Source organism: Etheostoma spectabile, chromosome 13 (genome assembly GCF_008692095.1).
Source record: "Etheostoma spectabile isolate EspeVRDwgs_2016 chromosome 13, UIUC_Espe_1.0, whole genome shotgun sequence".
Lineage (NCBI taxonomy): Eukaryota > Metazoa > Chordata > Actinopteri > Perciformes > Percidae > Etheostoma > Etheostoma spectabile.
The window spans coordinates 16721589-16730079 of NC_045745.1; the positions used below are offsets into that span (position 1 = coordinate 16721589).

Genomic DNA, 8491 nt, shown 5'->3' on the forward strand with positions numbered 1-8491 from the left:
TGTTAATGTATGTGTTCATTAGCGGGGATTTGTTCTTGTAGTCATTGTACGTTTATTATTTTTGAGCTCCCTTAGAGATCAGAGCCTTTTTCAACAAATCTGTATATGAATTTGCAATAGATCGAATAGATAGAAAGTCTTGTCAGAAGTGTACGTATAACAGGTCGCATAAGGATGACATTATAAGAAACTGTTGAAAAGCAAGGGGAATGTATTACCACTGACAAGTGCATACAAAATTATCATAAAAAGAAATTGCTAATAAAACCAATGCCAGGTTTTATTCTTGACATTTGCATCCCTGAGTAAGAAAAACATGGGGTGTTAACATCCAATCCAATATGTATTATAAGATAGCAGTGCCGAATTATGAATATTGCCTCAGATGTTATATTGTTTACAAAGAGAGGATAAATAACTTTAACTCTTGAGTTTACAAGGGGTTACATTCAAAGGTATCTTCTTTTATCTCGACTTGAGTCCTATTTCACATGCCTCACATTCAATCTGACTTTGAATAGGACTGCTATCATGAGACTCCTATCAAGATACATTTCACACATGCAGCACCATATCCATCATGTCAAGGCAGGTATAAATGCTCTTCAAACAGGCAGCGTAAACCAAGCTATGATCCACTTAAAAACACAGAGAACGTCAAATTGTAGCCTGCCAGAGAGAGAGAATGACTCTGATCCGTCTATTGCTGCTCGTCAGCGCGGTTATTGAAAATCACCTTCAATTTGCTCCAGATATCAAGATTGCGAGGGGCAAGTCGCCGTGTTCCATTTGATGTGACGAACACTTCCTCTAGACAGGACGGAGGGAGTCAGGCATGAGGGGGAACAAAAAAAAAATCTGTGTGAAAGTACAAACGGCTTAGATAAAAGGGCTACCTTTGAAAATAAAACATGACTGGAGGTGTATGTAGGCTACTATACATGCCATGCATAAAACTAGGACCGCTCCCATAGCATTGCAGAAATGCAGACCGAGAAAATAAAGAGGCCTTACATGCACCAAATCACCTTACATCAGGTGTAAAAGGCTCTGATGTTTCTCACATATAGCCCAAATGATTTCCCTGAACTCTCTGCAGTGCCCGTGAAATATCTAATATCAGTGACAGTAACTGTGTCAGAGTTTAATGCATCTGCCGGGGTATTACCGTAACCCTCCGTTTTGTTATTCTGCACGTAAAATCCCATTGCATGCTTTAAAAATTGCCTGTATGGGATGGTGCTTCTTTATTTTCAGTGTGACACCTCATCTTTGTTGCTTCTTTTAAAGCTTTCCAGCCAGCAAATACACTGACAGTCATCTTTGTTTGCATTAGAGTTTTGTCCCAAAAAGAGATTTTTTTTCTTTTTCTTTGCTGACCCTTGATGGAACCCTCCTGCTAAAACCTTTATGTATTCTTGTGGCACTGTAACCGATTCGCCAACAAAGAAAAAAGAAGGAATAGAAAAGCCCTGCTGTGGGCTTGTGCAGAGCTTCAATCAAAATCCTGGAAGCTAGTTGACATGCAGGGCGTGGAGGTCCCTACAAAGTTATTGAAGTTCTTTCTCTCTTTTTTTTCTCTTTTCACCAGCAGCTTTTTATATTACCTGGCAAAACTTCTCTGTCTTTTTTTTTCCACCCTCTCTCTGTCCAAAGCCGTAGCCTGCGGTTTGAAAGCCTCACTGTTCCTAGATTAGGTTCTGCTGGTGTGTATGATCAATGAACCGGAGCCTGCTCGTGGTCAGAGCAGCGCGGCGGGGGTTGCAGCTACATCCCGCCAAGTGGCTGGATGGTGATAAGTTCATTGTTGTGCCTCCTGCGTGCCCCAGATAAGCCCCAGCACGTCGGGAGTTCGCCGCAGCAGCCACAACAGCGGCAGCGGCAGCCCCAGTGTAAGCCGGTTATGGCTGGTCAGTCTGTAGCGTTCTGACAGATTGTCATTCCCACCTCTCAGGGTGTTTAGTGCTAATTTACCAGCATGATTACACAGGCAAACACGCTTGCCGCATTTAACACATGCCGCTTGGATTCTGAAAAGACGTTGACGGCACACTGTATTTATACAGCGGTATAAGAGCAATTCAGCTTGTGTTTACACACACTAAAAACAACTTTATATATCCGCAAACCTGGTGGTCATAATCCTAAAATGGAAAGGAAAATCTGATAATGCCATCTGGGTTATCTCCTCTTGATATTGGAGACACAGTGTGGAGTTACAAACTGGGGACATGGAGGAGCTCAGGAAAAATGCTATTGAGTTGGATTAAAGGAAATGTAGATCCATCTTTTTGGAACTTGATCCATATTAGGGACTAAGGCCACCTTTATGCTGGGTATTAAAGGTACCGTTTGGAGTTTTTGACCACTTGTAGCATCATGGAGCAATGTTTTCACATGTGGGCCCCTGATTTGTTTGTTCTTTTGCATGCGCACAAGGACACAGGTGACAAGATAATTCCTTTATGACTGCAACTAACGTTTATTTTTATCATTGATTTAATATGCTTTTATTAATATAATTTTGTTGCCTTATAGATTAATCTTTTGGTTTCTTCCTCAGTTTATAAATCTATTAATCTTGTAAACATGAACGTAAGCAATGCCAGTATTAACTTGGTATTAACTTGTTAAATTAAAATGTTTTATATAGTAACATTAAATATAAACAGGAACTTTGTTAACAAGTAAACTCCAAAAATGATTTGGATAGGACATCTGATCTATGGACCTTTGTATTTAGACCTGGTAGGCTACAGGTAACTTGTGGATGTGCTATAAAATCTCTATAGTTCCCTTTTAACCAGGCTGTCGCTGAAGAGTTACTCAGTAAATATGCAACAGTGTATCACCCGAGAGGAACAGGGAACAAAGTCAACATTGCCAGAACAAATAACGAAAAGATAGATTTGCACCTGCTGTGAAAAAGGTCCAGGCTTTGACTGTCAATGCTGTACACTACCACTTTCTTTTATATTATATAATCAATATGTGTAAAAGCCTGCATTGTTATTACTTTTTTTTTTACTGGTATTAGGAATGTTGGGCCTTTAGTTTTGAGTGCTCATCCCGCCACACTCAAAAGCTTACATTGTTATTCAATCCATACAGCAATGATGTTTTGTCTAAAGCCAGGCTTCCAGTGGATGGCCATGTCTAACTGCAGCAGGGGGGCTCAACTCATGGATTATACAAATCGCTATGCTTTTCTCATATCTTTGCTTTTGACTGAAGTGGGATAACACAGAATGGATGGAACAATGCATCAGTACAGGGGTTAGAGATTCTGTTTTCTGTACTGGAAGAGCATGGTGTTAACATGCCTATGTTCAGATGATCATCTCCTACTGCTCATGGATTGGTAATACATGTGCCATATACCTTACATAACGGAAATGGTCATTATGATCATTGTATCTTCAGTGTGTAAAGGACCAAGGAGGCAGGCAAGATGAGTCACAGATGGATTTTCAAAAAGAGGGTCATATTAAACCCCCAAATTAGGCAACCAATTTACAAAATATTGTTTACAGTTCTGGGCCAACAAAAGGGGTCAACTGAACAGAAGCTCCAACAAACTAACAAATAACCAAAATGTACAAGAACTACAAATCCCAATTCCCCCCAATGATGTGGTGGGCACTAGGGACATTCGGATTGGGCACATTCTACATTAAAAGGCTTTAGGGGGTGCATGTGCCGGACATGTCCATCCAACAGAAGCATCTTTAAATTATGAACAAATGCATTAAGAAATATTTTTAGCGTAGGTATATATAAAAATGAATAAAAATACAAGCATATTGAAACAGTAACACCTAAAATCCATTCTAACCTTTAACCAATGTTTTGAATTTCCCTATCGATATGAGTGTGTCAGTCTACTCTGTAATTTGTTCCAGACTAATGGGGCAAAAATATCTGAAGGCTGTCTTTCAAAGATTGGTATTTAATGTGGTAAAACATAGTGTAAGTCACTCCTGAGAACAGATGTAATAAGTGTAATGTTTTGGGCACAGGAGTGACAATAGGTAAGGTGGTAATTTAGTCCTTAGTAGATGAATAGAGGTGCTGATCTTGCCTGTAAGAGGCCAGCCCACCTTATGTTACAAGACACAATAATGGGTGCCATATGGGTCATCAGTAATAAGTCTAAGAGCTGAGTGATGGACAGCATCTAGATGTTTAAGGTTAGAGACAGGAGCTTGTCAATAAAAAACATTCTCATAATGTGATACAGAGAGAAACGTGCTTCCTCAATTCTTCTCCTACTGGGAAACGGGACCCGTTCCTAAACAGCAAAACAAGTTGCATTCCTTAATTTGCATCTTAAATTGTTAATATGGGTTTTTTAAAGTAGATTTTTAAGTATTTACAATGAGGAACTTTCTCAATTTGTGTATGATTTAATGTGGAGATTTTAAGACTACTGTCAATTTCCTTAGCTGTAGAGAAAAACAAACTTTGTTTTATCTGCATTTATAAAAAAAGGTTTTAAGGTTAAGAAGTGCATACTGCAGAGGGCCTTAAGTGAGAATACAGATTATGAAATGGCTGACTGATATTTTTCAGCTCTATTGTTAAAATTGTTATTATTTAACAAACTTTTCACCCTGTTTTGGATCTCCTAACCTCAGCAGGTGCACTGGATATGCCTGGGGAGTGTATTTCTGCCCTGCTGGAAGTCAGATTGCTCAAATCCTCTGGTGTCATTAGCTTGGATTGCTGGGGTTTCATGGTTGCCCATATTTTTCATAGCCTCATCTCTCCGGTTTTGGTCTTATTTTCATGATCTTACATTTCAATTTAAAGTTGAACCAAGGAATAGGTGTAGTTTTAGGTTGTAACCGACATGTGTGTAATGTTAGTATATGACTAACTCATTTATTAAAACTGTTTTTTTGCAGTGTATTATGGAAGATACAGGGCCTTAGCTGCCGCTGAGTACACTGAGGTCATGCTCTCAGGATTCTGGGGGATTTTTGGCAACATTTGCTTTAAAAATAACACAATGAGTCACATTTTAAGATGTGTTTGATGATAAAATAGTATAAGTGAAAGGTGACTGGTTAGTCATTCTTTCCCAAACAAGCCATGAAAAACAAGATCTATAAACAAGATCTATAAAATCCTCATTCATGGTTCATCACCTCAGTATTTCTAAAATTAACTATAATCCTGAGTGGAGGTTGGCCAACATTAGTATTTCGGGGGAGGAAGGGAGAAGCAGGTAATATGTTTAAAGGGGAGCACACCAATTTTATTAATCAAGTTAAGTTTACTTGCCTGTAAAAACAATTTTATCAAGTCTGAGAATGTTGGTTTGGGCTGGGAGAATGTAAACGGAAAGCTTAATTATTAAGCTTTCTGTTTACTTAATTTATGATGTGGCCCTTTACTATGCAGGTATGCTCTATCAAAAATATCATTTATGAGCTTGATACCTCAAATAAATGAGCTTCAATGGTCTGTAATTGAATGGCAGGGTGTTACCTTGCTTTCTCCTCAATGTATGCTGGGAAAGTCTTCATTCCAAAATTCCATACCAAATTACTAAGGGTATGTAAGTATTGGCACATACCGTACCCAGATTGCTTACATATATAAATATTCAGTTTTTTATTTCTATATAACATTACTGTTCTTGCCAACAGAAAAGCAGTAAACGGTTTATTTACAGTGAGTGAATTACAAAGCCTGGATTACATTTGTTCATAACATCATACTTTTTATTTAACAGTTTATTGGCAAAACTGCCAGAGTCCTTGAAACATGAGCTTCTCGCTAACCCTGTATATTCTTTGCAACATGAAGAACAACTAGGTATTCTGGCAGTGCTGAGGTACTTGTGCTACTTGGCAGGCATGCTAAATTGCCTTTTGGGAGTGCCAAGCAATCCCCATGGAACACCATGCTTAAGTCGTCAATGTGACTTGAGTAGCAGGGTCACTTTAACTGTCTCCTCTTAGCCATTTAACTTTTTTCTTCTCAAGTGGCACTATATGGCACAAGTCCTGCATAATGAAAAATGGGCAGGTAAATTGGCAGGGTAATTTACTGGAAAATATTCAAGTGGAAGGCTTTGGTAAAACAGAGAAGTAATTCCCATATCCTGCATTTGCTCATTTAGAAACAAGGAAAAGGACGTGGGACTTCAGATGAAAAAGGGCCTCAGACAACTGGTTACCACATTATATTCGCAAGCAAGCCGGGGGAAAAAAGACAGGAAAACACAATGCATGACATATGAACAACATATAACACATGATCAAACGTGGATGAGATGGGATGGAAATGGGGATTAAGATCTTTTCCACCATCAACACACATTTCTTCATTTCTTCCATGTGGAGATTTAGCTGTTTTCCATATCTGTTGCTCCGCAGAAGAACAAATGGGTTAACCAATGAGACGTAACAGAAATCGTAATTGCTATTCGTCTCAGGGTAGCAAATGGCTGTGGTGTTTGGTTCGTTGCACCGCGCGTGTCATTTTCGCGAGGTCTGACGTGCATGTTGAATTAAATCAACATCGAGGTGAGACAACTGCATCACAGGCCGTCCTGTTTGAGTGGCTGCTTCGTTAATCTCATGCTGTAAGGAAGCGATGCTTAAACTTGTGCTACAGGTTGACGCAGTGCTTCTTTGTTCATAAAGGAAGGGGACACTTCATTCACCTTTTGGGAGTTGTTTTTTTTATTTTTTTTTATGGCTACATGATGTAGCAGAATTGTCTGATATAGACTGTGTGCTTGAGACTTTGTCATGGGAGTTAAAGGCTTGGTTCACCCAAAGTATATCTAATATAGCCTCGCGGATGGGTCGGGAGGTGCTACCACCCCATCACATATAGTTCATAATTTAATACTGTCGTTAAATATTCATCAGTTACTTTTTGGAATGCATATGAACAACTCTTCAAATTGGAATGAATTGGATCCCCTGCGCTGTACACTTATTTTAAAGGAAAATATTTCACTTTTAAAGCTGGTTCGCCTGTTACTCCTGTTTTTCCTTGCAAGCAGTGTAGCATTAAAAGGGCTATTTAAAAAAAAAAAAAAAAAAAAAAAAAAAAAAAAAAAAAAAAAAAAAAAAAGGTCCTAAATATTCTCTGGTCCAGCTCAGCTACATGTGCACATGTTTCGTTCACTATCGAGTCTGTTTGTAACCATTAGGCTACAGACAACTGGGGTGGGGGGGGAAAAAAGATACATCAAATCGCGATATTTTATGTGGCAATACTGTATCGATACACAGATGCCAAGTATTGATCTATTATTATATATGTGTTGGACCCTTTGTCTGATTGACAATCCAATTTTGAAGTAATAAAATTAAAGTTAGATAAACCAACAGAGAAATGTATCTTTTTAGATGAAACAGAATTTCATTTGAAATTGGGAATAAATACTAAAATTGCAACTATATCGTGATCGTATTGTGAGGGCTCTGGTGAGTCCCACCCCTACAACGTTATCCTATATTCTGCTGTCTTAAGCTGTTTAGATAGCACACCTAACTGGCGTCACGTCTGACAATAGTAGGGGAAACACAGTTCACAGGATTGAAAAATTAATGAAAGAAAAAATCAACATCTCTTTGTAGAAAAGGTGTCCTGTTTACTCTAGACTCATTAAAAATATCAGAGAACAGATGGCTTATATATATATAATATAATAAGCTAGGCTCTTGAAAACAAGAATATGTAACACCTGTGCACATCAGTGGATTAGTGGTAACTACTTCTTCCACTCTGGATGTTCAGCATATCACAATTAAAAGAAGCTAGAGCTGCAAAGCTAGCAGTCCCAGCTATATTTTGTGTGTTACACCTCAGCGCCTTTCATTTAAGCAGCATAGCAACCTGTCCAAACCATTTTTGAAACTTCCAATCTTGGCAACAATACAATCCATCGGCTCCGCCTCATGGGATTCATCTGTGATCAGAGTCGCAGGAACTCTGCAGGATGTGTGACTTTCCATGAGGAGAATTTCTCATCGCAGCCAAGTGGGGTCAGTCTCGTTGAATTTCATCAATCTGAGCGCTCTATGTATTTTACAGGAGCTGCTGGCAGAACCCCCTGCGATCTCGGCTCACCTTGAATTGCACCATTCCCCCCCTGTCCTCTACGCTACGTGTCCCATACATAATCATCCAACATGAAATTTTAAAAGAAGACCTTCTCAAGCTACCACAAATTACCATTTGCCGGCTGTCTTGGTTAATATGTGGAGACCTGTGTTGGGTAGCTTGTTAAAAAAAGGGACCGACTTTGATTGATTGCACTGTTTCCTACTCTCATTCATGTAGAAAATTGGCAAGGCCGAACTACGAACACCTTAGAATGAGCCCTGAAGCGTTCCACGAGGATAGGGGAGTGTTATAGTCCGTCTGTGAAAGACTTTACAGCTTTTGTTTAACTCCTGCCTATTGTTTTTAACTATTTTATTTCTTGCACACAGTGTCGGCTGTGCTGCTCAGATGTTGAAAG

The 8491-nt window shown here is 39.1% G+C and overlaps 1 protein-coding gene and 1 long non-coding RNA gene across 6 annotated transcripts in view; one reads left to right on the forward strand and one right to left on the reverse strand.

Moving 5' to 3' along the window:
* LOC116701034 (uncharacterized) overlaps positions 1–6237 on the reverse strand; it is a 17364-nt gene extending 11127 nt beyond the window's left edge. The window contains exon 1 of the long non-coding RNA XR_004334793.1: positions 6225–6237. This is a non-coding gene — a long non-coding RNA (uncharacterized LOC116701034). The remainder of the gene's footprint in view (positions 1–6224) is intronic.
* Positions 1–8491, forward strand: part of LOC116701032 (astrotactin-1) — a 372813-nt gene that overhangs the window by 47085 nt on the left and 317237 nt on the right. The window lies entirely within an intron of this gene.